The sequence below is a fragment of the Ursus americanus genome, chromosome 17, assembly GCF_024610735.1.
Source record: "Ursus americanus isolate L20-20 chromosome 17, mUrsAme1.1.p, whole genome shotgun sequence".
In the NCBI taxonomy this organism is placed as follows: domain Eukaryota; kingdom Metazoa; phylum Chordata; class Mammalia; order Carnivora; family Ursidae; genus Ursus; species Ursus americanus.
This window is the reverse complement of record NC_142143.1, coordinates 48,928,666-48,953,881: the sequence shown is the minus strand read 5'-3', so window position 1 is coordinate 48,953,881 and position 25,216 is coordinate 48,928,666. Positions and strand designations below refer to the sequence as shown.

General features: G+C 46.9%; 1 long non-coding RNA gene across 1 annotated transcript; it reads left to right on the top strand.

Moving 5' to 3' along the window:
* Positions 1-321: 321 nt before the first annotated feature.
* Positions 322-24,890, top strand: LOC123787166 (uncharacterized). Its single transcript, XR_006778125.2, has 5 exons — positions 322-476; positions 13,465-13,652; positions 19,128-19,274; positions 20,358-20,468; positions 20,986-24,890. It is a non-coding gene; the product is annotated as an uncharacterized LOC123787166 (long non-coding RNA).
* The last annotated feature ends 326 nt before the right edge of the window (positions 24,891-25,216 follow it).

The window sequence follows — 25,216 nt, the reverse complement described above, 5'->3', positions numbered from 1 at the left end:
TTACACCTCCTGTTTAATTTTGTTTTTATGAAACAATATTTATCAAATAAAAATACATTTGTTAAATAGAAAAAATTTGTCTTAGGAGTCTGTGAGCTTGACTTAAAAGTTTAAAATATCTATACATAAGGTATAAGTGCCTCTCTTTCTACTCTCGCTTTGGGCTCTGCAAAAGTTAGAGGCAGTTCTGAGTACAGTTTTCTCTCACTTCCGTGCCCCACAAGTCAGTGAGGAGCTTTGGCTCTTCCCAGGTGCCTCCTCTCTTGCCTCTGTGGTGCTCGCTGATTGGCTGTCAGGCAGCATCAAATCAAGGATGGTTCAATTTTCCTTGTGTTGTAAGTCAGCGCTCATCTGTCTCTCTAAATCGCAGGTCTCGTATTTGTAAGAGACTTCTTTAACGAGGAAGACTTCGCAATGCCTTTCATCACCTCCTTCCTCTTTTAAACCAGCAATATGAAAAAATGGATTAAGACAAGGTACTTTGTGACTTTATTACTAGTCTATTCGAAGCCCTCTATGTTTTCTCCTTCTTTGTTTTCTCCTCTGCCCCTCCCCCTTCCCTTTTTCTTCTTGTTCTCCATTTCCTCCTCCTGCCCCTCTTCCTCCATTTTAGTAAGAAAAGCCTTCCCTCAGTAACCCATTCCTGTGTCATTCACTTTTCTCTCCCCCCTCTTCCCTCTTCATCAGTAACTATTTTGCCCAAACCTAAGGTGTCCAAAATTGTTCGAATCTGATTTTCTACCAGAATTCTTTAAATAGATCAACCCCCTTTATTCTCCAACATGTTAAAACTCATTTGCACAAAAGAGGATTGGAAGGTTTTAAAGTATAGTTGTCCCTGTGGTTTCCTCATAATCAACAAAGAATGTTATTTCAGTTAACAGCATTTTAAGTCCAGTAACGACTGAAGTTCTTCCTCTCATGTAAGTATCATAGGGGTAAATACAGAATCTGGAAGCATTACCATTGCTGTGTCTGCTGGGTTTTTAGATAAGAGTCTTATCTCAGTATTTTGCCCTTCGTTAATTTTCTATCTACTTGGCGTGTTCAGCAAGTGGATAGGAAGTGGGTTTCCTACATCATGTGCAGATAAGCTACCCCTCGTTTTTTGCTGTCTTACTGACCCCACATTTCCACAAATTACTCTACGTTGGGTGAGATGGTTGCCAAGAGAGGCAGTCTAGACTATAATTATAACTAAGATTTTTCTTGACTCTATAAATTTGATAGTTTATTTCTTGAAACCATCCTGTTTCTCCTTACTATGGCTCTACAAAAATAAACCACAAGCGACATTTGTTTTCACTGTGGTTTCCTCAGGCATTGTGATCGTCCCCATTTGGGGTGTTACGGTTTACAACGGTTCCAGGTCCAGGTTGGGTGATAGTGGTGGGTATCAGAAAGTCTCATGGCTGTAACCCCAGTGAAGCAAATTCATAAAATTTATTTGACAGGAAGTGTGTCTTAGAAATTGTCAGGGCCAGGGGCGCCTGGGTGGCACAGTGGCTAAGCGTCTGCCTTCGGCTCAGGGCGTGATCCCGGCGATATGGGATCAAGCCCCACATCAGGCTCCTCTGCAATGAGCCTGCTTCTTTCTCTCCCACTCCCCCTGCTTGTGTTCCCTCTCTCGCTGGCTGTCTCTATCCTGTCGAATAAATAAATAAAATCTTTAAAAAAAAAAAAAGAAAAGAAAAGAAATTGTCAGGGCCAAATACCAAAGTCCTAGCATGTTCTTGTTTATAATTCAGTGGAACCATCTAGAATCTCGCAAGCACTGGGTGCTTTCTCACCGTCTTAACTTTGCCATGAGTTAGAAGTTACCTAAGATGAGGTCCACACTAAAGACTTCCCTAAGGAAGTGCGGAGGTAAGAAGTGCAGAGTTGCAAAATCCTTCCGGTGTTTTATTTACATTTTTGAGCGCCCTCCACAGACGGAGAGCTAGCAGTGTATCCCTTTGTTTCTCTCATTAGTGTGCAAACGGCTATTGTTCACTGCTGTATCACGAAGCCAGGGTCCTTAGGAGCTGTTTAGGTAATGAAAGGTCTGGGGCTGGCCCATGATGTAATCTTGCTCCCAGTTCTGTCTGTAGGATTGATTGCTCAGTAATCTTAGGCTCTAACTCATTTTTCTTTGTAAATGATCACATTTTGTGCTCTTGGGAGGTGTGGCAAAGATTCTGTACAGGCTTATTTAACAGAACCTGAAGGCCCAGAGACTCCGAGGCTGTGTGAATTTTGATTATGCAGAGCACGTCTCGTAATTTTAAGACAGTTGGCTTTCTGCAAGCCTGGGTGCTGCTTCCTGCTTTCCTTTGGAGTAATAAAAAAAATAATAATGATGACCGCCACGAAAGTCAAAATCCCTTGTACTAAATACCAGTCACTAGGCTACATGCGCCGTATGCATTCCCTTATTTATTCCCTCCAACAACACCATGAGGTCCCTATAAATCTTCTCTCCCTTTCACAGATGAGCCTACTGAGGTGCAGAAAGGCTTAGTAGCTTATTCGAGGTGTCCTAGCTAGAGAGACATGGAGAAGAGAGTAATACAACCAGTCTCCCTCCAGGGCTCACGTTTTTAGTCTTTTCACTCTCCCGGGGCATCTCTTACAAAGCAGTTGCAACAATTAAGAAATACTCCAAGGCAGATTTTGTTGTCTTTTGAGTCCCTAGTCATCCTTTCAAACTCTCCACTTTGGCATGGCTCTCTGCTCATAAAAAGAGGTTTCATTTATTGAAACATGCCTCCAGGAGCCTCATGAATACAGTGCATCGTGGGTAAGAAGGAGTTAACAGGCTGACAGTCCTTCCTGTGCGGGTCCAGCCAGCAGCCATGCATCACCAATACGGGGCTTTGATCCTGACAGCTTTCCTTTCACTCAGGGGGAGCAGGGAGGGTCTGACATGGGGAAACAGGAAAGCCTAGAGAGAAAAGGGTCTTGTTTGTTTCCTGGGTGGATTGCCTCCTTCTTGGCATGCCTCCAGGAAGCGAGTCTTTTCCTGCCCTAAAACTTCAGGGAAATAAATCTCTCTCCTATAGAACAGACCTGAGAGAGGCCCCAGGCCAGCCGCATGAGACCCGTCAGGTCCAGTGATTTGGTCCATCGGGGTGGCCGGTATGCGGCCTGGCAGGTTGCAGCCCCCGGCTAGGGCAGGAGGGCAGGGGTGTCAGCGTGACCCAGGGAAGAAAAGGGCGATGCCAGTGAAGTCTCTGACCTCCCAGCCAGCAGCCAGGCTGGGCGCCCATAGAGAAATCGGTGTTGGGAGACAGATCATCTGGAGAGGGGCAATGCTGAGAGCATTTGTAGACGGCACACTGAGAGACCAGCAGGAGGGAGACGAGGCGCAGGCCTCCAGAGGCCAAAGCAAGACTCTTGAGTGCAGAACCTGAGAGAGGAGTAGGACACGTAATGGATACAAGCCCGTGAGAAACAGCCCCAGCACTAAGATCAAGAGAGGAGAGCTGGAGCTTAGGGGGAGTGAGATACCTAGAGTGGACGGACGAGTTTTTCTGCAGCCCAGTATCCTTTGACTTTTTCTTTCTTTCTTTCTTTCTTTCTTTCTTTCTTTCTTTCTTTCTTTCTTCCTTTCTTCCTTCCTTCCTTCCTTCTCTCTCTTTCCTTTCTTTTTTAAGATTTTATTTGTTTAAGAGAGAGAGCCAGAGAGAGAGAGCGCGAGAGCGCTGGCATGAGCGGAGGGAGGAGCAGAAGGAAAGGCAGGGCTTGACCCCAGGGCGCTGGGATCACGATCTGAGTGGAAGGCAGCTGCTTAACCGACTGAGCCACCCAGGTGCCCCTGACTCTCATTCTTACAACCGTGTCCTGGTTTCTGTGTCCTAAATTTTGTGGGTAGAATTTAACCCATGTAACTTGAGCAAGGTGACCCGCCTCCGAGCTCCAGTCAAGGCGGGTGATCCTGTTTGTCCCAGGAACCGGTGCCCAGCTGGGCGAGGATGCACCAGGGCCCATGAGAAACGACGCAACTACTGCTGGGATTTGAGGCAGGCACGTTTCTCCTTCGACTTGACGTTGGGAAGAAGTAAATCATGAAGCGATTGCATCTGTGTTGGGACTGTGATGGGGGAAGGCCTCTGTGTTACGTTTGGTTATCGTTCATTTACTCTCCTCCCAGCACCCACTTCACCGAGAGGAGCAGGCCTCTTCCTGGTGTTCACTGCAGGCTTGGGCACGTGACTTGCCTGTGGGCACGCAGCCTTTAAATTTGGGCTCGGGCATGTGACTTACTTTGGCCAATGAGATGTTAGCAGATGTAACACAAGCAGCGGCATGAAGTGTGCTTGTGTGGTTAGGCTTGCTGTGTGCTCCCATTGTAGTCATGAGAAGAACCGCCCAGGGTCTTGCTGCGCCCTCAGCCCAACCTGAGGGTGAGTCCCAGGCTGCATGGAGGACCAAGTTCAACTAGACCCCCATGTGAAGCAGAGCCACTCAGGATCCAACCTGATCGACCCCCCAAAGAGGGTGAATAAGTCCCATTGGCATCAGCTGACCAGCAGATAACTGAGAAAGAAATACCGTCTGATATTTTGTGGTTGCCGGGTCAGTAGCACATTGTGGGAACAGCTAACCGATACAGCCTCTTTCAGCAGGAGGCCAATATAGCAGTGACAGGGCTAAGAGATCGAAAGAGAAATCAAATAGGGGTCATGGTGATGTCATTTCAACCCCTGATCAAACTGTTCCTGGAGCCAGACCACTTCTTGAACTTTCCCATTCTGTGAGCCAGTAGAACCCAAGCCGTCTCGGATCAGAGTTTTGTCCTTGAAAATAAGCCCTGATTGAACTGGATATGGACTAAATGTGAAAAGGATCTCTATGCCCCTATAATACAAACACACCTAATATATACACACAAGTGTATGGATAGAGATATCTGCTTATATGAAGAAGTCATTAGAAACTGAACGACAGGGGAGGAAGGGGCTTATGTTTAGTTCTCTGTGTCTCTGTGGGACACAGATTCTGAGATGGAGATTTACGGGTGGGTGAATACTGAGGACTGTTTGTAGGACCAGCACCTGTGAGGGAGTAGCAGAACAAGTACGGGGCAAAGGGAGTAGTTGCATTGCAATGTATCTTGCACCAGAGACCTCAGGGGACCCCATGGAAAGACCTGAAGCTGGGGTGGCCCCTCGGACTTGTCCCCGGATGTGAGGGAGCCAAACTTTGTAACTCCCCCCACCATGGACTAGGCATTGGTGCGGGTTGGCCTCAAAGAAGCATTTAACCATGGGTGAGGCAGCGCCCTTTAGCTGAGGGCGAGTGCTGAAGAGCCTCAGCTGGCAGCCAAAGCCCCTGGCAGCTGGGAGGTTGAGTCTTGGTCCTGCGGGAACGGGTGGTAGTCTGGCTGGGGCGGCACAGGCTCCACGGCCAGAAGCAGGCCCTGCTGCAGGGGTTGGAACGGCCTCTGGCTGAAATTACCTAACGGGTGAGAGAGTCCGACCTCAGCAGTCATTATTTGACCTACCTTTGCTTTGTATTATCAACAAGGGAGAAATAATCAGTCAGCAAATGTGGATTTAATACGGAAAGGGTACAAAAGGGCCCCATATTTATATAATTAGAGGGACAATAGCAATGACAATAGCAGTTCTGTTCCAGAACAGACAGGACAAGCTTGGCATGAAAAGCCACGTCATTGTCAGGTTTACTCCTCACAGAAGCGATCGCGCCCTGGAAGCGCTGGCTGACTCCCCAGTGTACAGGTTCTTAGGGTGACAGCGTCTAGGAACTAAACTTTCCCATGTACCAAGTATCCCACGGGCCCCGAGGAAGAGACATTCAGTTCTTGCTAAGGGAACCAAGGGTGCCCCTACAAATTTGGAGGAGCCCTCTGCTCCCGGAGCTGGCCTGGCACTCAGCACAGTGAGAAATGCGGCCAGTCTCCCTTCCACATCATTTTCCTCCCTTGGGATGTCCTCATTCTACCCCCTTCCATCTTTCCGACTAGTGAACAGAGCCTCCTGGGTGCCAGCTTCGAAGGTGGGGTGGGGAGCCCCTTTACCTACAGCTCCTCTCACAGAGAAATTCTACTTCTTGACTTTTCAGCGCCCTTGTGTGGAAATGTGTTACTTACAATGCTGAAAATATTTGAGGTGGAAGGAGTGGAAGCAGGGAAAGTAATAATATTGGCAACACATCATAAATCCACAGAGACAGGGATGCTGAAAGTGGCAGAAGCAAGGACTTTGGGAAACACACAAGGTCAGCCGTGAAGAGCGTACAGTTGTGCGACACTCGGGACTGTTTTCTCGAGCCTAGTGTGCAGCAGGGTACAGAGAGCATGTGGGAGCTACGCTGTTAGGACACTGATTTCACACGAGTTTAGTATTTCATGTTAATTGTTTTGACATTTCCAGACATGGGCTAATATTGGTCCCCATTCTAGAACAGCCCATTTCCCTCTCCTCCACATGAAAGGCAAAGCTGTTGAGTGTTCCATCCCCGTTGGGTCTGGATTTTTACCAGTTGTTTGTTTTAAGTGAAGTATGATTCCTAGGTGTGGAGAACTACAATTTTTCTTTCTAGCTGTTCCTTTTCTGAGACCGGGACTTAGGAGCTTGAGGGGGACAAGATATATCGTGAAAGGAGAAAGGATGTGAAGACACAGAGTGAGGAAATGGGTTAGATTTATAAAGGTAGGGTTTGAGGTTTTCTTCTCTAGCAGCACGTGAAATGACACCTATAACTTGGGTTTTAGTACTCAAAATTTAAATTATTTTTAAAACAGTATTCTGTAATCACGGACTTCCTTTAGAACAGTGATTTACATTTTACATCGTGCTCTGCCAACAGCTCTAAAAATGAGATCCCACCATGATTTTTTTAAAAAGCCCACTTTTCCTGAGAAAGACATTCATTTATAGCTATTTGGCTATGCTATTGATCATTTGGGAAAGACTGTAAAAGCATAAAAGTTGTCATAAGATAAACTTATTCTGAATTATCAGTAGTTGTTATGGAAATCCTGTGCTTCATGAGATTTTTGTATTTGACGAAATTCAACATCTTTCCTGGTGAGAAATCTTAGCCAAATTGGCATAGAAAAATCCTTCTTTTTTTTTTTAAAAAACAAAAACAAAAACAAAAAAAACTCTACCTACAGAGTATCTACCCTGAAACTATAACAAACACTATGTTTCCTGGTGAAATACTAAAGCAGAACCCTAAATGCGGAAATAAGACAGTGATGCCAACTGTCACTGCTGGTATGTCTCACAGTGGGGAAGGCCCTGGCCATTGCAATAAGAAAGGAAAAAAAAAAAAAAGTAGAAAGATTGGAAATAAAGAGAGCCCTATCTATGTACAAAATCCAAGAAGCTCAAGTGAAATAACCACTAGAACTAACAAAATAGTCCAACAAGTAGTCAGATATGAGAGATCTGGTGAAAAATGATGCTCGATTAGAACATTTAAAGGGAAGAAAGTCCGTATTCATAGACGAAACAAAAACTGTAAAGTACATAGGAAAATACCTACCAATAAATGTGTAAGACCTCCATGAAGAAAAGGAGAACAGTTTACTAAATGACATACTAGAAACCCTGAATAAACGGAGAGTCCCGTGTTCTTCAATATTGAAAAGATGACAATTGTCCCCAAATTAACCTTTTAATTCAGTGGCATTCTTGTCAAAACAAGGAGCAGTTCTGGCTTTCCCTGGCAGAGGGAAAAAAGTTTGGGCTTACAAAAGCAGCACATGAGCCCCCAAAGCTTTTGGGGCTAATAGCCGAGGTGCCACAGCAAAGGCGCCCACTCCAGCTCTGGTTGTACGGGAAATGACAATCCGCGCCTCGGCACTCCGGCTGCAAACCCCGCTGGCGGCCGGTGAGGCCATGAGGCCTTGGGTTGCCTCCAGCAGTTCAAGAGCCAAAATCTCCTCTGCCGGCAGGAACACTTAGGATCAGAACTGGCCCTCGGATATTTATTACAAGAAGGGAAAGGATCTCAGGGAGGGAAGAAAAAGTTGTTCTTAGATAGAAAGGCAGGACATTTGATTTGAAAAAATTATTAATGGATGACTTTGTTTCCTAAGCTGATGAAGTGGACAAAATAAATTCTGTAATTATAAACATAAGGATAATTAATTTACTAACTTTCTTCTTTCCTCCAGACATTATCCTCTATGTTCAGAAACAATATATAAATCTGTACTGGTTCCTTGTCCTTAATGAGATAACGAGATCCTTGAGAACATGCACCAGGTGTCCTTGTTCTGGAAATGTTGATGGATGCTAAATGAATTTTATTTTATTTTACTTATTTCATTTTTTAAAGATTTATTTATTAAAGAGAGAGAGAGAGAGCATGCGGGGAAGGGGAGGGGCAGAGGGAGAGAGAGAGAGAGAGAGAGAGAGAATCCTAAGCAGACTCCAGGCCCAGCATGGAGCCCGATGTGGGGCTCTATCTCACGACCCCAAGATCATGACCTGAGCAGAAATCAAGAGTTGACGCTTAACCGACTGAGCCACCCAGGTCCCCCCCAGTGCTAATGAATTTTAAAATCTAAAATGTCTGGAGACAGGAAGTCCAAAGGATGGTCCAAAAGTATTGATGGAATGAGTTATTATATTTATTCACCCACTTATGATTGTGTTTGAACAGTCCAGGAGAACAGCGTAGATGCCAGGAAATTAGAAAAATGCAGCTATGGTGCAAATCTTCAAAAGACTTAAGTTGAGCAGTCCTTTCAAATGCCTCTCCCTCACTGTCAGTTTGGAAGATTTGGGAATAATTGTATAAAGCTGAAATATAAAAAGAGAGAGACACACAAAAAGCTTAACAAAGCAATTTGAACTTGAATCTGTGCCTATAATAAAAGGGTAAGGAGACTGGTCCACAGATGGTCACTGTACTTGGCTCCAGCATGCTGTCTGCCAGGACCCCACACGACTTCATTTATCAAATTCCTTAAGCTTAAAAGAGCAGTTGTGATGACTTCACTTTTACCCCAGCTCTGAGCACAGTGCAAAACATCAAGGGGGAAAAGCTGGGCTACGTCTCTCCAGAAGCAGCGAGGCCAGACAGTTTGGTGAGGTTTGATATCATTTTGAGTGATAAGGCGAGAGAAAGGCCAGAAGAGTCAGTAGTCGAGAAAAAGCTCCCGCACACTTGGGAGTTTGGGAGACACCAAAAACACGGGCAAAGATCTAAGAAGTGATGCCGACAGGAAGGAAGAAAATAAAACCGCTGCCAAGGAAAAATTCAAACCGACTCATCGGGGAAAATAGATTCGTGTGTTCAGAGTCGAGAGTAATCCGGAAAACCACAGTGACATATGTGATGTCATGAGGACAGTGACAGCAAATTAGATATGTAATCAGCGTGTCTCTTCCTCGAGCCGCCTCGTGTGTGCCTTGAAGCTCCGGCAGCCAGAGGGCAATCTGGGGTCATGTTATTTCAGGGTCAGTGTATGAGGACACAGATGCGTGCCCCGTCCCCTTTACTATCCCTCCATTCTTCCCCTCTCTTCCGGCAACCAGATCCAGACTCTTGGCTTCACTTCGGCCCTGCCTTCAGCCCCCACCGCCTCCTGAGAAATCTTTGAAGATATGGCGCCCCCTTGTCCTACTGTCAGGGCATAGTGGTTTCTGGAATGCGGTTTCTCCCTACTGCCTTCCTCTGACCACCAGAATAGAAACTGGAAAAAGGCAGAATGACCTTTTCAATAATCTTTCAGAAATCACCTTCACGGCTGGGTTTGCCATTCATTTGTGTACCAAGGACTTTACGAAGTGGAAATGGCTGAACTCATCTGGCAGGGCTGTCGTTTTGCAGCCGGCCAGCTCCCAAATCCCTGAGGTGTGAGGGCTGGGCTCTCCCCGGCACGTTCTTTTCAATAAACATTCCCACACTTGGCCTTTTACTCCAGCCGCCCCGTCCCTGCCCTCCCAGCGCCTGGAGCTTTCCACCTTGGCTCTGGCTCCTCGAGCCTGGGCTCAGCCTTCCAGTTCCAGGTTGACCTTGGCTGAGAGCCCCACATGGTCATTCTTCTCGTAAATGTAGAAACTCACAGGCCCAGCTTTCTGCACTTGGCCTCTCTGCAGGACTCTGTAGGACTCGAGGCCTCCGCAACCTCCGGCTGGCCCCGAGCACACATGAGCGCACTCGCTTACCAGAAGTCTGTGTTTGCTGAGCTAGATACGGCCTTTGTCGACCCAGCTGCTGGGTCCACGGTGAGAAAAGCGCGGAGCTGAGCCAGGTCTCTGGTCTATCCTGGGCTGTGTTAGTACCTGTGGGCATGTAGGGTTTTCTCTCTCTCTCTCTCGCTCTCGCTCTCGCTCTCACTCTTGCTCTGACATGCTCCGTACATACTTTACCCCCCGCCCTGGAGGACAAAACACAAGATGTTCTTTACCATCATTGCACGCCTGGCATTTGACAAAAGACTGTTGCAAGCTGCATTTTCCTCACCTGCAAAATGGACAAAATGAGAGCACCTACCACTTAGAAAGGTTGTAAAGATTCAGTGTTTGGCCATTTGAAAACGATTGATTATTCGTTGATCCAGCCAAATCAGGTAACTCTAATGAGGTAAGGAACACAGTATGAGAGCAAATTCAAGAAACAGTCAAGTTGGGAAACTTTGGATCTCTGGTTCCTTCCTTGGGTTTTAACCTTATGGCAAAATCCTCCGTGGCGTAGCACGTCTCGGCTTGCTGTCGGAGGGTGGCGGGCTGGGGGCTTCGATACACCTCCAGTCCTTAGCATCTGACAAACCTGGGATTGGAGAGAGCTCTGCGATTTCTAGCTGTGGGACCCTACAGTCTTTGAGCTTTAATTTCCTCATTGGTAAAAGAGGGACCAGATAAGGGAGTTGGCATGATTAATACTCCCAATGCTTGATAAGTGCTCGACAAGCCCTGTTTTGATTCCTGGTACCAGCATGCTCCTTGGTGCCGACCAAGATGCCCCCTGGACCCTGGCTTTTCACAACTTCCCAACAAATGGAGTGAATTATGTGATCTCCACTTTCTATCTCCAGTCCCACTTACTTGGCTCCCCAGCTTTTCTTCCTTATCCAATCAGTCCTTTACTTCCGGCTGCCCCTGTTTGGGGATGACTCATTATATATTTACAAGTTAAAGGTTCTAGGCCAATTACACTCAGATTCTTCCTTGAAATTTTTCTTGAACAAATTCACCGTCTTTTGATTCCTTGACCACACTCATCGCCCATGTCAGGGATGACACATGTATATGGCACAAGCTGCCTCTACATCCTCCTGAGTCCATGGCAGACATTGCTAATGGATCCCGCCATGTTTTCCTGGGAGCTCGGCCAGGGTCTCAGTCACTTTGCGGACATCATGCCGTCTCTCTACCTTTTATTTGTTCCCTCTCTTGGACTCAGGACCGTATTTGTATGATCCTTGCTTGTGGTCATCTGGGCTTCTCCTATCTACTCCACTAGACTGAATATACACGTGTCCTTTTCAAGGGCTCTCCTACTGACCGTCGCTCTAACTCTGTCTAAAAGGATAAACACATGGCCAATAGCCCTTGCCCTTCAGCTACAGCTAGGGCCTGTCATTGCAGGTTATTAATAAAACAAAACTATGTTTCATTATGCTTTTCCTTTTTCTAGTTAATCATAATCATTTCCTGTGACATTTAATAAGCATTCTTTAAAAACATGATATTTACTGACCGCACATAGAGTCTATCAAATTGATATACTTCTGTTTATTTAACAAGTTCCCTGGTGTTGGACCTGATGTTTGGCTGCTACTGGTATCTGGTTATGATACATCACACCGCGATGTGTTTCTTCGTATCTATGGTTGTGCCTACATCTCCAATTCCTTTCCTAGGGTGGGATTTCTAGACATTGGAATCATCGTGCCAACAGGAAGAACAACTTTAAAGTTCTTGATACTATTGTCATGTCGTTTTCTGGAAATTATTTTTTATTTACATCCCCCCCACTAGTGTAAAATAATAATATTAATCATCACTAATCTTTATGGAGTTTGTTTTTGGGCCAGGCATGGTTCTAAGAACTTTACATACATTAGCTCATTTCATCTTCACCAGACCCTGTTGCTGAGGAAACCAAAGCACAGAGTGGGTAACTAAACCGCCCAAGGCCACACAGGTGGTACGAGGTGAAGCCTGGATCTGAACCCATTCACCTACCCTGCTCCCCTAAAAAAAAACTTTACTGTGGCTTCAATAACCTGGAGTACAATTGGATGTTTCGATTTAAGTAAAGTTTAAAGAAAATCTACTTCTGCTGGCGTGACCTAAATGCAGTCTTATCCAGAAGCAGAAGGCCCAGGTGCTGTTGTTCAGTCCCTTTAGCAAAACGAAGTCTTACCAAAAACTCCGAATACTTGGTGCCGAGTAACTGAAATATTACTTATAACTTTACATATGTGAGGGGATAAAGTGTCATTATTAAAAACAACAAAAGTATTTCTTCAAAACAAGTGTATCTGTTTTCCTGGAGAACCCATCAGTGGTCTGAGACAGCTGTTGTTGGTCTGAGGCAGAACCCATACGCCCAGTAATTAGAGATCTGGAGCACAAGCGAGAAAAAATTGGTGTTTTCTTTCTTTCTTTCTTTCTTTCTTTTCTTTTTTTTAAATTTGTTTATTTGAGGGGGGGGGAGAGAGAGAGCATGAGCCAGAGGGTGGGGGGCACAGAAAGAGAGAGGGAGAGAGACACAGAGAAGCAGACTCCCTGCTGAGCACTGAGCCAGAGGTGGGGCTTGATCCCAGGATCCTGGGTTCGTGACCTGAGCTGAAACCAAGAAGCGAAAGCTTAACTGACTGAGCCACCCAGGCACCCGGAGAGTTGGCATTTTCTAAACTCTAATCTGAGAAGCAGTCCTAAGGACTTCAGCTCCAAAAAAAGAGGAATTAATTCAAAGCAGCCCAAACTATGTCAGCTGAACTATAACACCTCTTTAAGGTTATTGCAAACAATGATTCTAGGTCTTTTTCCTTAAATTAAAAATCATATTAATGCTAACGTAAAATGATCGGGAAGGGTCCGCATTAGAACTTATTTCTCCCTCTTCCTGAAGTCAAAAGTTTAAAATCCCAAGTCATAGGGGTTCCTGACCAGCAAAGGGGTATTTTTTCTTCTCCTTTTGTGTCTCAGGCAAATGGTTGGCTTCCGTAAATCTTTTATTCCTGTGACTTCTCAAAATAGGTATGACTTGGGGGATAGGGTTTCCAGATTTAGCAAATAAAAATACAGGATCTGCGGTTAAACTTAAATTTCAGATGAACAATGAATAATTTTTTAGTGTATGTCCCATGCAATATTTGGGATACGATATGAAGAATTACTCCTTACTGATCTGAAACTCAGCTTTAACTGGGGTTCTGTACTATACCAGCATTACACTGGGGGAGGTGGGGAAGGAAGGCTAAGAAAGTCCAGGGCAGAGAGATGAGGAATGGGATTTAAAATTTTTTTCCTCTTTTGTTCTTTACAGGCTGAAAACAGAAACATGAACGGTGTCTGCTATTGCTATTCAGTGCTGTGATCCCTCAGGGTTCTGGAATTGTTTGCTTCCTGAAGAGCATGCCGCTTACTGACTCAGGCTGTCCCGATGCTCAAGGGGAGTGTCTCCGGGTTGCAGATGTGCTCCTAGCACCTTCCCTGGAAAGCACATAACTTCAGGTAAACATTGACATCCGTATTATCTCCGTTTCCAAGTACAGTTTTGATGTCGAGGGGCCCTTTTGCAGAGAAATGTTTCCCAGGCTGGCATTTTCCAGTAGCAGCAGAAAGGCTTTTAAGTAACCTATGAAAAAACAGTGACAATTGCAGCCACTTTGGCTGGGCTGTATGTGGTGGTGGTGCTGGGGGGCGTGTGGTGGGGGGTGGGGGGAGGGAAGGAAGGCCAAGGTAGGAGAAGGGATAATTAGAGGTCATCTGAAAATGGCCACAGCCTTCTAAACCCTGTCCCCTCCACTCCCCTGCCCCCCCCCCCCTCCGCTGCCTGTCTCCGTCTTCACCTGCCCTCTGTGGAGATGGGTTCTTTCTGAGAGTTTCTGAGCCTCACAAAGGTGAAATCCAGACACTGGACCTTTACAAATAAAAGTTTGAGCAACTCAGGAGACCCCATGTAGACATTTCCTGGGAGCCCTCCACAGCTCCGATGTTGAGGGTCTGCTTTTCTTCCATCTTCTCTGGGGCCAATGCACAGAGGACAGATGTGCCACCGTGATTAGCACAGTGGCTTGGCACTGGTTTTCCATCAAGGAATTGATGGGATGAAGGAGATTTAGAAATGGCCTGGGTGCTAGCTTTCCCTCTATGGAGAAAATCTTGGGTTTTTCTTGTGGCAGCAGAATTCAAATACAGACCTTAAAAATAATTAAGATACAAAAAAGCCCCATTCAGACAATGCTGTTTATTTTTATAGAGGGGGTTAAATTTTATAGAGGGGGTTAAATAGGGATTTGCCCCTATTTTGGGGGCAAGTTAGTGGTTGAGGGAAGAAAGCAATCAAGCCCTGTTTGGTCATCAATGAGGGGACTTCTCTTTCTCTTTTTAAAAATCTTTATTTTCAACTTATTTATTTAATTAAAAATTAAAATGCATTCATAGTTGGAAAAAATAAATGTGCTAATCACAGGAAACATTTAAAATGCAAAAGAAGTAGAAAGGTGAAAAAGACTAGTACAAACCCATGTCCTAGAGATAATCACTGTTAACATTTTTTCTCTTTCCAGTCTTTTCTGTATGTGTATATTTATCTACATGATTGGGATCATACTAATTATATAACTGTACATACTTTAACAATACTTGCTGGGCTCTTCTCCGTGCTATCAAACATTTTTCTACAGGACTGACTCAACAATACCTGCTGTTTGGATATATTAAAACTCACTTGATCATGCTCCTGGTGATAAACTTTTAGGTTGCTTCCAGGCTTCCTCTCTTACAAATAATGCTTGCTCTCTTGATCTCCTTTTAGATCAGTCTTTGTGCATTTCTGATTATTCGGACACATTCCTAGACGTAACGATGGCAGCCATACCACGTTCTTTTATAAGCAGTATTCCTCCCACAAATCTTAGTTTTCCCAAAACTCTGTGATTCCCTCTTCTCTGTGTGATTAGTAGAATAGAAAACATGACATCTCATGGATGTCTGGGTTTTCTTTATTTTCCAGAGTACAGGCTGTTTCAATCATGCTTGGGTTTCCAGAATCTTGGGATCCCAGTAATGGAGCTCAATTACCATGACTCCCAATATCTCCCTGGCAAATACGTTCTTGAGTTCCACCCAGGAAACAGGAACATATTTTTTGCCCCCATGGCCTCCCAACCTTGGCCTGGTCAGTGAGATGGACTGGTTTCAGGTCCCTCTCTGCTCAGGATGCATCTAACTGGATAGTGAGAATGGAGACTCTGTTAGCTCAGAAGCTGTGAGTGGTGAATCTAAGCGTTTCTGGTGGGAACTCTGGTGGCAGCGAAGACAGTGGTAGGTGAGGAGGAATGAGGAGAATTCTGTGGAAGTGAATGCCCTGCTCAGCCCTTGTCTTCTGCTCTCCTTTGTCCTCTGGGGCACAAGCAATCAACGGCCGGCTCCTCTTCGCATTGCCCCTACCTGTTGCCTCAGACAGGTTTCCTTGACATCGCCTCACTGCAGTCTGAGATGAGGAGAAATGGAAGCCAGACTTACACTTCACTCTCTCCTCCTTGAGGAGATGGATTGGACTGGTTTTGCGAGGGTTTGTATCTCTATCAAAGACATGAAACAGACAAGCCATATGAAGCCTTCCTCCTCAACCCCACTGACTTCTCTTTTCTACTTAGATCCCCTAAGGAAAGAGAAAAGCTCCCTGAGGAATCACAGTGGGGATATGAAGACATGAAGGCCTGAGGCTGCGTGCAGCGCTGCTTAGGGAAACTTCCCTCACAGACGTAGCAAACCCAGACTTGATCGTTTTCTGGGCCTTTCCTCACAGGAGTAGATGGGTGTGTGGGAGTGAAGGGGTGAGGAGAGAGGCTGAGGTGGGGGATGGTACCGGCCAGTGTTAGGGATTACCCTTTCTAGTGCTTTCCTTCTCTTCCCTTCCCCTTTGCTGCTGGTCCTGCCCCCTAGTGGGTGTAGGCTGAAGGGGCAGGGCTGGGGGGGGCAGTGTGCGGCAGAGAGAAGGCAACACAAGGGCAGGAGAGGGGATGGGAATTTCAGACACTAGCAATCTGAGAGCACAGGAAGTTCCTTCTGGAACTCAGCAAGGGAGAGAGGGTCCTTGATGATTACTGCCATTATTACATAAGGGATAGGTAGAAGACACTGCCTGGCTGCCTCGGGGAGCGGAAATATCAGGCACTGCCTGGAAATGACAGACCTGACCGAGAACCGGAAGAGAATGACAATGAGGAAAACGAAGGCGATGATGGCCACCTTTTGTTGAGTTTTCTGAGTGCCACGCCGTGTGCCAGGACCATAGATTAGAGGCCTGACCTGCCATCCTTGTCACCGCTCTGGGCAATGGACATTGTTGGTGTTTGGAGATGAGACCGTTGAGGCTCAGAGAGCCAAACAAGCTTGCCTGAGGCTATCGGCTGGTCAGTGCAAGGAGAGACCGCACCAGAGAGAACTATCTCTGAGACGCACGCACAGTGTCCTACAGCCCCGCACAAAGTGCCAACTGCAAGCCAACCCAGCAGGGGCGTACAAAAATAAGAATGACACCACCCCCAATTTTCCTAAGCTTATAGTCCAGCGATGTTTCCAGAAGACCTGATTTCTCTTTCTTCATTGCATTGAGTCCATCCCACCCGACGCCAAAGCTCCTTCTAAGGACTTGAGAGCCTCGTCATTTGTTTCCCTCAGCTAGGTCACTCTCTTCTCTGAGGAGGCTCCGAGTCCTGTATCACCCGGTCGGCCAGTGGCCTTCTTGCCTTTCCTGAAGGCAACGTGAAGACGAAGGCAGGAACCCAGGGCACTGCCCTGCGCCTTTCCGCACAAGACTTGCTCTGGTTTTCTGCGAATGTAGAGCTTTGAATTCCATCTGTGCACGTCTAGGCTTTCGTAGGAGGGTGGGGTCCCTCTGGGCACCTCGGCAGGTTTTGCCCTCCTGCTTCCCGTTAGCACAAGGGCAGGACCGACAGCTCACTTGACCTGCGATTTTCGTTCTTTGACTATCGACCGAAAGAACTTCACAGCCCCATTTCCCTGCCTACGTCTCCCTGGCCCGGCGCGCCTTTCTGCTACGCGGCCGCGCCCCTCCGCCCGCACGCCTTCCCCAGCTCCTGCACCTGCATCGTCTCGCAGGAGGTCCACGCGGTTGACCGTTTCTCTGTCTCAGCTGTTAGGCCAGTAAGTGGTAAAGAGTGGCAGGGGTCCCGAGCAGCCCCCACGAGGAGAGGGGAGGCTCACGGCTGTGTCGCCTGCTTTCCGAGGCATCTCCCGCTGCCTTTGACTTTATCACTTCCCCGTCTGAGTCGCACTGCCATGCTGTTGTCCAGTTCTTGGTGCGGTCGTCTGCGTTCTGACTTCATCTCACTCCGGGACGAGGATGTACAAGCCTTATTTACTTATTTTTTTTCTCTATTTTGGCTGGCGACAGCTTTCTGTCTCTTGTTCACATCAGTGGGTATCTGGAGTGCTGCGGCTTTAACTTTCAACCACGGTTAAATGGAGCCAGGGTACTTTGACAATGGGTCTCCTAGGCCCGTTGGGAGGGGGGCAGGTTCTGGAAGAAGAGCCGCAGGATGGGGATGACCTTGTCATTGGTTGCGAAGACAGGTCTCTGCTTCAGAGCTGGGGAAGACAGGTTTGAGAAGACTTGCGAGGAAGGGCGGTTCCTCCAGGCAGCGTGGATTCTACCCTGGATGCAGGGGAAGGTCTGGGAATTCCCTGGGATCCGTGCTCTGCCCGAGAGGTTTCCAAGAGACATTATCTCAGTACATTCCACTTTAATAAAGAACATTTAAGAAGACAGCATCTGGGCAGCATGTGCAGCCCACAGAACGGGTATAGGTAAAAGGAATTCTTTCTGTCTGTGGTAAATCCGCAGATTTGGCCCACAGGGATTTGTCGCCACTAAATCTTCCCCGCGCGGTAAGAGGCTCAAGTGGAGCCGTAAGGGTCCCACCTCTGCGCAGGGTCACAGGAGCGGGGCCGCTGGGCCGCTGCAGGCCCGTTCCACAGAGGACTTCTTCTCCACGCTCTGGACAGCCACCGGGTGTGATGGCGCCGTGAGTGTCATCGATGCTGCCCGAGGATGAATTTCCTCCAGGCACGGGAAATGTCGTCGCTGTGTCAGCGATATCCAGCCTCCTCACCGTACTCTAAGTTCTTGTCACCTGAGGATGTGGTCACCTTCAAAGATCTCCTTAGAACGTTGGGACAGACTTTAACCCCTCAAAACGAGAACTTGATCCCTAAACCTGCTACCTATTTGATTTTCTATTTGGACAGGTATATTATTATTCCTTTCCCCTGCCAAGCTCCTTACCAAAAGAAAGGTGAAAACCATGCTTCTCTGAAGCACGTCGTGTCTTATTCTAGCTGCGGAGAAAACCCCTTTCTTACTGGGAGAAAATGCATCCTGGTTTGAAAAGTCAGAGATGCCAAGTTTTGTCTTTTTCTCTTCCTCCTTCTTCTTCTCCTTCTCCTTCTTCTCCTTCTTCTTCTATCAAGAAGATGTATATCCTGGCTAAGTCTCTAACTTCATCTGAGTTTTTTTGTTGTTGTTTTTCCTCATTACAAAGTAAAAGGTTGGACCCAGTGATTCCTTTACAAGATCTTTTTTCCATTCTAAATGCCAAAGCTGCTTCTCTGAATAGTGTCTGCAAGGGTGATAATACCTGGCTTACTTAGACTCCCCTTCCCCTTGGAGACACAGAATAGGCTTCCAACAGTGGTACGACTTCAGTGCATGCATTGTCCCTTTATGATGCTTCATCCAGCTGACAACCAGCTAATACCAGACAGCTGAACTTCTTAAACCATGCGATCTACGTCTAGGGTTTTGTTTTTGAATGAACTCCACTATCAGAATAACTAACTGTGCCGGGCATGCACTTTATACCAGGTGTTCTAAGCCTTTAGATGTGAAAGCACTTTTGATTTAATCCTCATACATAGCCTAGGAGGTATATTCTATTGTTTACCCCCTTTTGACAGATAAGCAAATCAGGACACAAAGCCGATTGAATAGCTTGCGAAAGGTCACGTGACAACATGGGAGACCCTGGATTCCGGCGCATGCTGGCTAACCCTGAAGTCTGTGCTCCTGGCTGCCAGGCTGAATCTACATCCCTGCAAATGGTGGTGTGTTTCGTTCTGTTTTGTTTGGTTTTCCTGACAGCCTCAGTTATTTTAGAATCTTTTTTCTTTTTAAGATTTTATTTATTTATTTATTTATTTGATGGAGAGAGAGAGCACACAAGCAGAGGGAGAGGGGGAAGCAGGCTCCCCACTGAGCAGGGAGCCCAATGTGGGGCTCCATCCCAGGACCCTGGGATCACGACCTGAGCCAAAGGCAGACACTTAACCCACTGAGCCACCCAGGCACCCCCTGGCTCTGTTTTCAAGCCCAGTATATTTCCCACACGTTGGAGGCTAGAACTTGCATTTATGTCTTCCTGATATGATTGGACTCTAGGGATATGCAAATCTACGTAACACCACACTATATACCAGAGCCTAGAATGAATAAACTGGACATTTGAGGTTTCTGGAGAGAACCATTGGGATTATCACCACTATGGTCGACATTGATCTAGAAACCTGAGGCAGGTTATGAGAAGACAGTGGTCGTTTCCCTGAGCCCCTGCCCATAACCTCCTGCTTCAGGCCTTTAGAAGACACTGAGCATCGCTTGTCTTCATGATTGAGAAATATTGCCTGGTTACTCTGAGGGAGACCAACTGGTGGATGTCCTGTGGCAATGACAGGATAGGCTCCAGCTGGAGTCTCTCTTCCCGCTGCTGCGCTCAGCTCATCCCGGTTTCAGCAAAGACAAAAACCACCATCTCAAAGCTTTCTCCTCCAGCTCGGGAACACCTCATTTTAAGGAATGCTCATAGCACCTAGCATTTTGCCTGGCCCATGATAAGCACTCATAAATATTTGTTACTTCCTGCCAAAGGAGATCAATTCAGCAGTGATTTTTCACTTTTCCAAAAGATTCCCTGCAGGGTTCCTTTAAATGGCCAGCTCCCCTAGTGCATTTAAAATGCGACTTGATTTATAGGAATTCAGCGTACATGGCTGTGCAAGGCCACATCAATCGTGTAAACTGAGATGCATGTGCTGCCGGGTTCCCACTGACCGAGCCTGTTGGCAGCTCTCCTCCACCAGCTTGGAATGCGCACAAACCCCGGGTCTGCTCTCCCTCCTTTTATCACAAAGGAGCTCATTTTGTGAATGAACAGCCCCGGCCGGCCGCCCGGTGGTATTCCCAGTGACCTTCGCCCGGGGATTGGATTCCCGCCCAGCAGGGAGACAGGGCCTGAGGAAAAGGTGAGTTCATTGATTGCCACAGCCTGCTGGGCGGAGGTCTGGGGAGGAAAGGGCTCAGAGAACTTTTCCTCTCTCGCGAATCACCTCCGAGAAGCTTCCCTTCCTGCCCGTGTGGCTTTCTCTCTTCTTTGTACGGGGCTGTTGGATTCTGTTCAGCAGGGAAGTCTTACTGCTTCTGCTGCTCGGCTCTTTTTATTTTTTATTTTTTGCTTTTTTCCCCCTTTACTCTTCTCTTTTCTTTTCTTTCTTTCTTCCTTCCTTCCTTCCTTTCTTTCTTTTTCTTTCTTTCTTTCTTTCTTTCTTTCTTTCTTTCTTTCTTTCTTTCTTTCTCTTTCTTTCTTTCTTTCTTTCTTTCTTTCTTTCTTTCTTTCTTTCTTTCTTCTCTTTTTCTTTTTTGAGCTGTGAATAATAATCGCTAGTTTTGCCTTGCTGTTTCCCAACAGCAGTTCTGGGGTCCTTGGGAGCTTCCGCCCCTTCCTCCCCTCCCAGCCCCACCTCCTCACCACGGCCTTTTCAGTTTGATGTTTTTAGGTATCAAAGGAAGGTCTCCAGGAACCCTGCAACTAAAGACTTTAATGAGGACCATGCCCGAGAAATCCCGGCTGCCAAAGACATGATGATGATTTATGTCGCTCACTCACTCCCTAACAGCAAGAGGACTATTTGTAAAAATAAAAAAGCTGCTCATATGGAATTAAACAAGAGCATAGCTGCTTCCTTCCAGACCCTGGGAGCTTAACAAAGAGCATCCACACTCCAGGGCCCGCAGCACATGGCTCAGGGCCCACCGTCTTCCTGCCATGGGAAGCTCAGGCCCCTTCGCTCAGGCAGCCGCTCGCCCTCCCGGAGGGTAGCCCTCCAAGGGCACATTCCCAAGGAAGCACAAATTTGTGTCGGACACAGAAGGGTCGATGCTCTCCTCAGGCCTCAGCCCAGGCGGGCAGAACAGCTGTGCTGCTGCAGGGGGCACGTCGAGCCTGGGGGGCAAGGTGTTTCGGGGCCCTCTTTGTTCCTGGTGTCAGGAGGGAAGTGACTCGTGGACACCCAGTGGGTTCTGGCCGCTCCCTGAAGAGAGGCTGCAGGGCAGGGATGCATCCTAATGCCCGTTTCCTCATGTTGGCTGAGGCCACCTCAGACTATTGCCAGCAGGAGGGAGGCGAAGCATAGAAAACCCACAACACAGTGCTGACCCATGTCACTCTTATTATCGTTTTACACTGTGGCTGCCACTCAGGCCTCCTGCTGCTGCGGCGACACTGGCTGGGGGACTGCTCTGTGTTCTTGCAATGCCACGATCAGTCAGGGGCGGCCGCCAGAGGGGACACACAAGAAAGGGGAGGCACAAGAAAACGAAGTTTATTATACTCGCGGGACCGAGAGAGGGGTAACTGCGTGCCACCCAAAGTCATGGGGGTGGGGTCAGGTCCTGGACAAGTGACAGAAGACCGGATCTAGGGGCAGATCTATGACCTTTAGTGGGGCCTCTGCGGGGAAAAGCAAGGCCCGGCAGAGGAAGCAATTTAGGATTGGCTCGTGAGAATTCATTTTGGTGGATGCTGGGCTGTAGAGTGGCCTCTCGTTGATTATTCAGGCAGAGGATGACTGCAGCCTTCCCGGGCTGCTCAGGCCAGAGAAGGAAAGTTGCACTCGGGACGGGTAGCCTGCACATGGGAGAAAGGCATGTTCCTGGCTCCGAGGCGTGTTATCTCAGAACTGGCTAGCCCCTCGAGGAGCAGCCTCTCTCCGGTCAGAAAAGGTTTTTCAAAATGTCAAAACATTACAATATACAGAAAATAAGAAGGAAGAAATATATGCAGAGATGGGATTTGTGGATATCAGAGGCAGGAGTTGGAGGGAAGAGGAATTGGAGGAAGGCAGTCCCAAAATAAACAAACAGATCTTGTGTGTGTGTGTGTGTGTGTGTGTTCACAGTACCTGGCCCCAGCTGCTGTGCTCTAAACCTATGTTTGCATCATGCTTGGCCACACTTCCCACGGACTGCTGCCAGCCATTGATGGATCCAGGCGGGGATGCCCACACGTGCTCCTTCTTGAGAAGTCCTGGGGCTCCTCTGTCAGCAACTTTAGCTCAAGGAGTTCAGTGTGGATCCGTTTATGGGAACTGAACTGGTGCCCGAGACTCCCCTACCCCATCCCTCACAGAGGTCAGAACCACAATGGGTCTGAGGGCTCTCCCCCTGCCTTTTCTGCTTACCGCCCATCTACCCCCCGACCTATTTTCTCCCACAGATGCTCCCTTCAGTAACAGCAATCATTTGTTGTGTGTCTAAATCCCTGTGCTGGTGTCTGTGTCGGGGCACCTGGGCTAACACGTGTACAGATTACGTTCTCCATCATTCTGTGCTGTACGAGTACTAGCAACTTTTCCGATGCACAGACATTCGTTGGCTCTTTTAGTCACTTAACCTTGAATAAAAGCATTGACTAGCTATGCCATGAGTGTTTGATGCTGAAGACACAGAGATGCTTCCTCTCCATTATAGACTGAATATTTGTCCCCCACTCACCCTCCCAACTTTCTATGCTGAAACCTAATCCCTGATGTGATGGTATGGGAGGGAGGAACACTCATGAATGGAATTAATGCCCCTATAAAAGACACCTTAGGAAGCTCCATTGCTTCTTCTGCCATTGAGGACACAGCAACAAGATGGCTGCCTATGGACCAGGAAGTGGGTCCTTACCAGATACTGAATCTGCTGACATCTTGATCTTGGGCTTCCCAACCTCCAGCACTGTGAGAAATAAAGTTCTATTGTTTATAAGCCACCCAGCATAAGGAATTTTGTTACAGCAGCCTAAATGGACTAGATACTCTCATTGATGGGCTGGCAAGCTGGGGTGCACCAATAAACATGCACACCAATAATCATAATAAATATGGTTAATATTCAAATGAAGGAATATAAGAATCCACAAGAGGAAGTGTTTTACTCTACCGGCGTTAGGGAGTGAGTGGAGATAGACAAGAAGCCTTCATTAATGAAGTATATTTGAATTCTGGAAAAAGATACACATTCCACCCTCTCACCTGCTATCTGCAATGTGACCCAAGCAATAAATTAAGAGGAAGAACAGGAGCCCATAAGAGGTGTAACATCACACCATTTGATGGGCTTTCCCCTTCTGTTTCACTGCCTTGTACAATGGCTGTAAGTAGCAGTAATTATCCCACAGATTCGAGACATATTCCACTTTGCCAAATGGAAAGAAGCACAAATGTCATGAACTTGTCCATGTTGGGAGACAACTGTCATAGAAGCAGGTTAGTCTGAGAGGCAAGCACGTAGATGCACCTGGAGATGCTACCGGTCCTCAGTTGGGGCTCAGCCTGACACTAGATCCAGCCTCCATAGTCAAATGGGGATCTGTTATGGGCTGGATTGTGTCTCCTACAAAAATTCGTATGTTGAAGTCCTAATCCCCAGTACCTCAAAGTGTGACTGTATTTGAAGTTAGGGTCTTAACAGGGTTAATCAAGGTAAGGGGTCATGAAGGTGGCCCTCATCCAGTATGACTCATGAGAAGAGGAAATGTGGATAGGGACACATGAAGAGAGTGAAGACACACTGCGGGAAGATGGCCATCTACAAGCCAAGGAGAAAGGCCTAGAGCAGGTCCCTCAGGAGGAACCAACATTGCCAGCACCTTGATCTCGGTCATCTAGTCCTCAGAACTATGAGAAAATAAAAGTTTTGTTACTTAAGACTCCCAGTCTGTGATAGTTTGTATGGTAACCTAAGCGGGCTATTATAAGCCTCCTCTTTGTCCCCTGCCTTGGGGATAGGATCTGGCCCCATTCTGTTCCCAACCTTAACGGAGGGGTGAGTAGGGAAAGATGGCGTTTTCCTTTCCCAGAGACCTGGGGATTAACTTCTGACTACGGGAGGGAGAGCAGGGGAAGTGAGGCCTGAGGAAAAGCAGAAAGCCAGGCTTACCACAATGAGCACCTGGTCAAGCAGAATGAGGAAGAATTGACCAAAGAACACCAGTCCCAGAAGCCGCAAAGGCAGAAAATGGGAAAGATACACTTTTGTGCCTTTGATTTGAAGGCAGCGATGCTATTGGAAAGCAAGACAAATTATTCTGTGGGACTAAAAATAGAGCTGAGCTGTCTGATAAGAGTCAGGGTAGATGGATCGCCCTGCAGTCCAAAAGGGAAGAAAAATGAGGCGAGAAGAGGGACATGACCGGGGACTAGAACCTAAACAGCAGCTCATATGAAGCCTTTGTTCTGGCCCCTGAGAAACTCGAAATGGGAATTCCTGAGAAAAGGCCAGGTGATACCTCAAACTTGTATCTGACATTGTTGGAAAGAAGGCTTCATTGGCCCTGGGTCAGAACCAAGAAACGTGAGCAGTTTTAACTTGGAGGGTGTGATGTGACGATCCAGTCACTTTCCTGGGGGCAAATCAAGTCAGACTATGACAGATATTACATTATAGCAAACTGTGTCCATTGGGGAGCTAACCAGTGCCCTAGGCAGGGTCTGCAATATCTTAATGCCCAAATCATCTCCCTAAAGTAAAATATTTCATGAAATTGCCTTATTTACCCTGGTGTTTTTTGACATACTGAGGGGTAGTTTCCTGCTAAAATATTTTTTTTTCATTTTTATGTAAACAACAGAAATGTGTGGGGTTACTAAGGATGAATCTCTCCACCCAAATATACACCCTTAAAGGATGTACGTCTTGTTTTTTGTTTTTTGTTTTTTAAAGAGAGAGT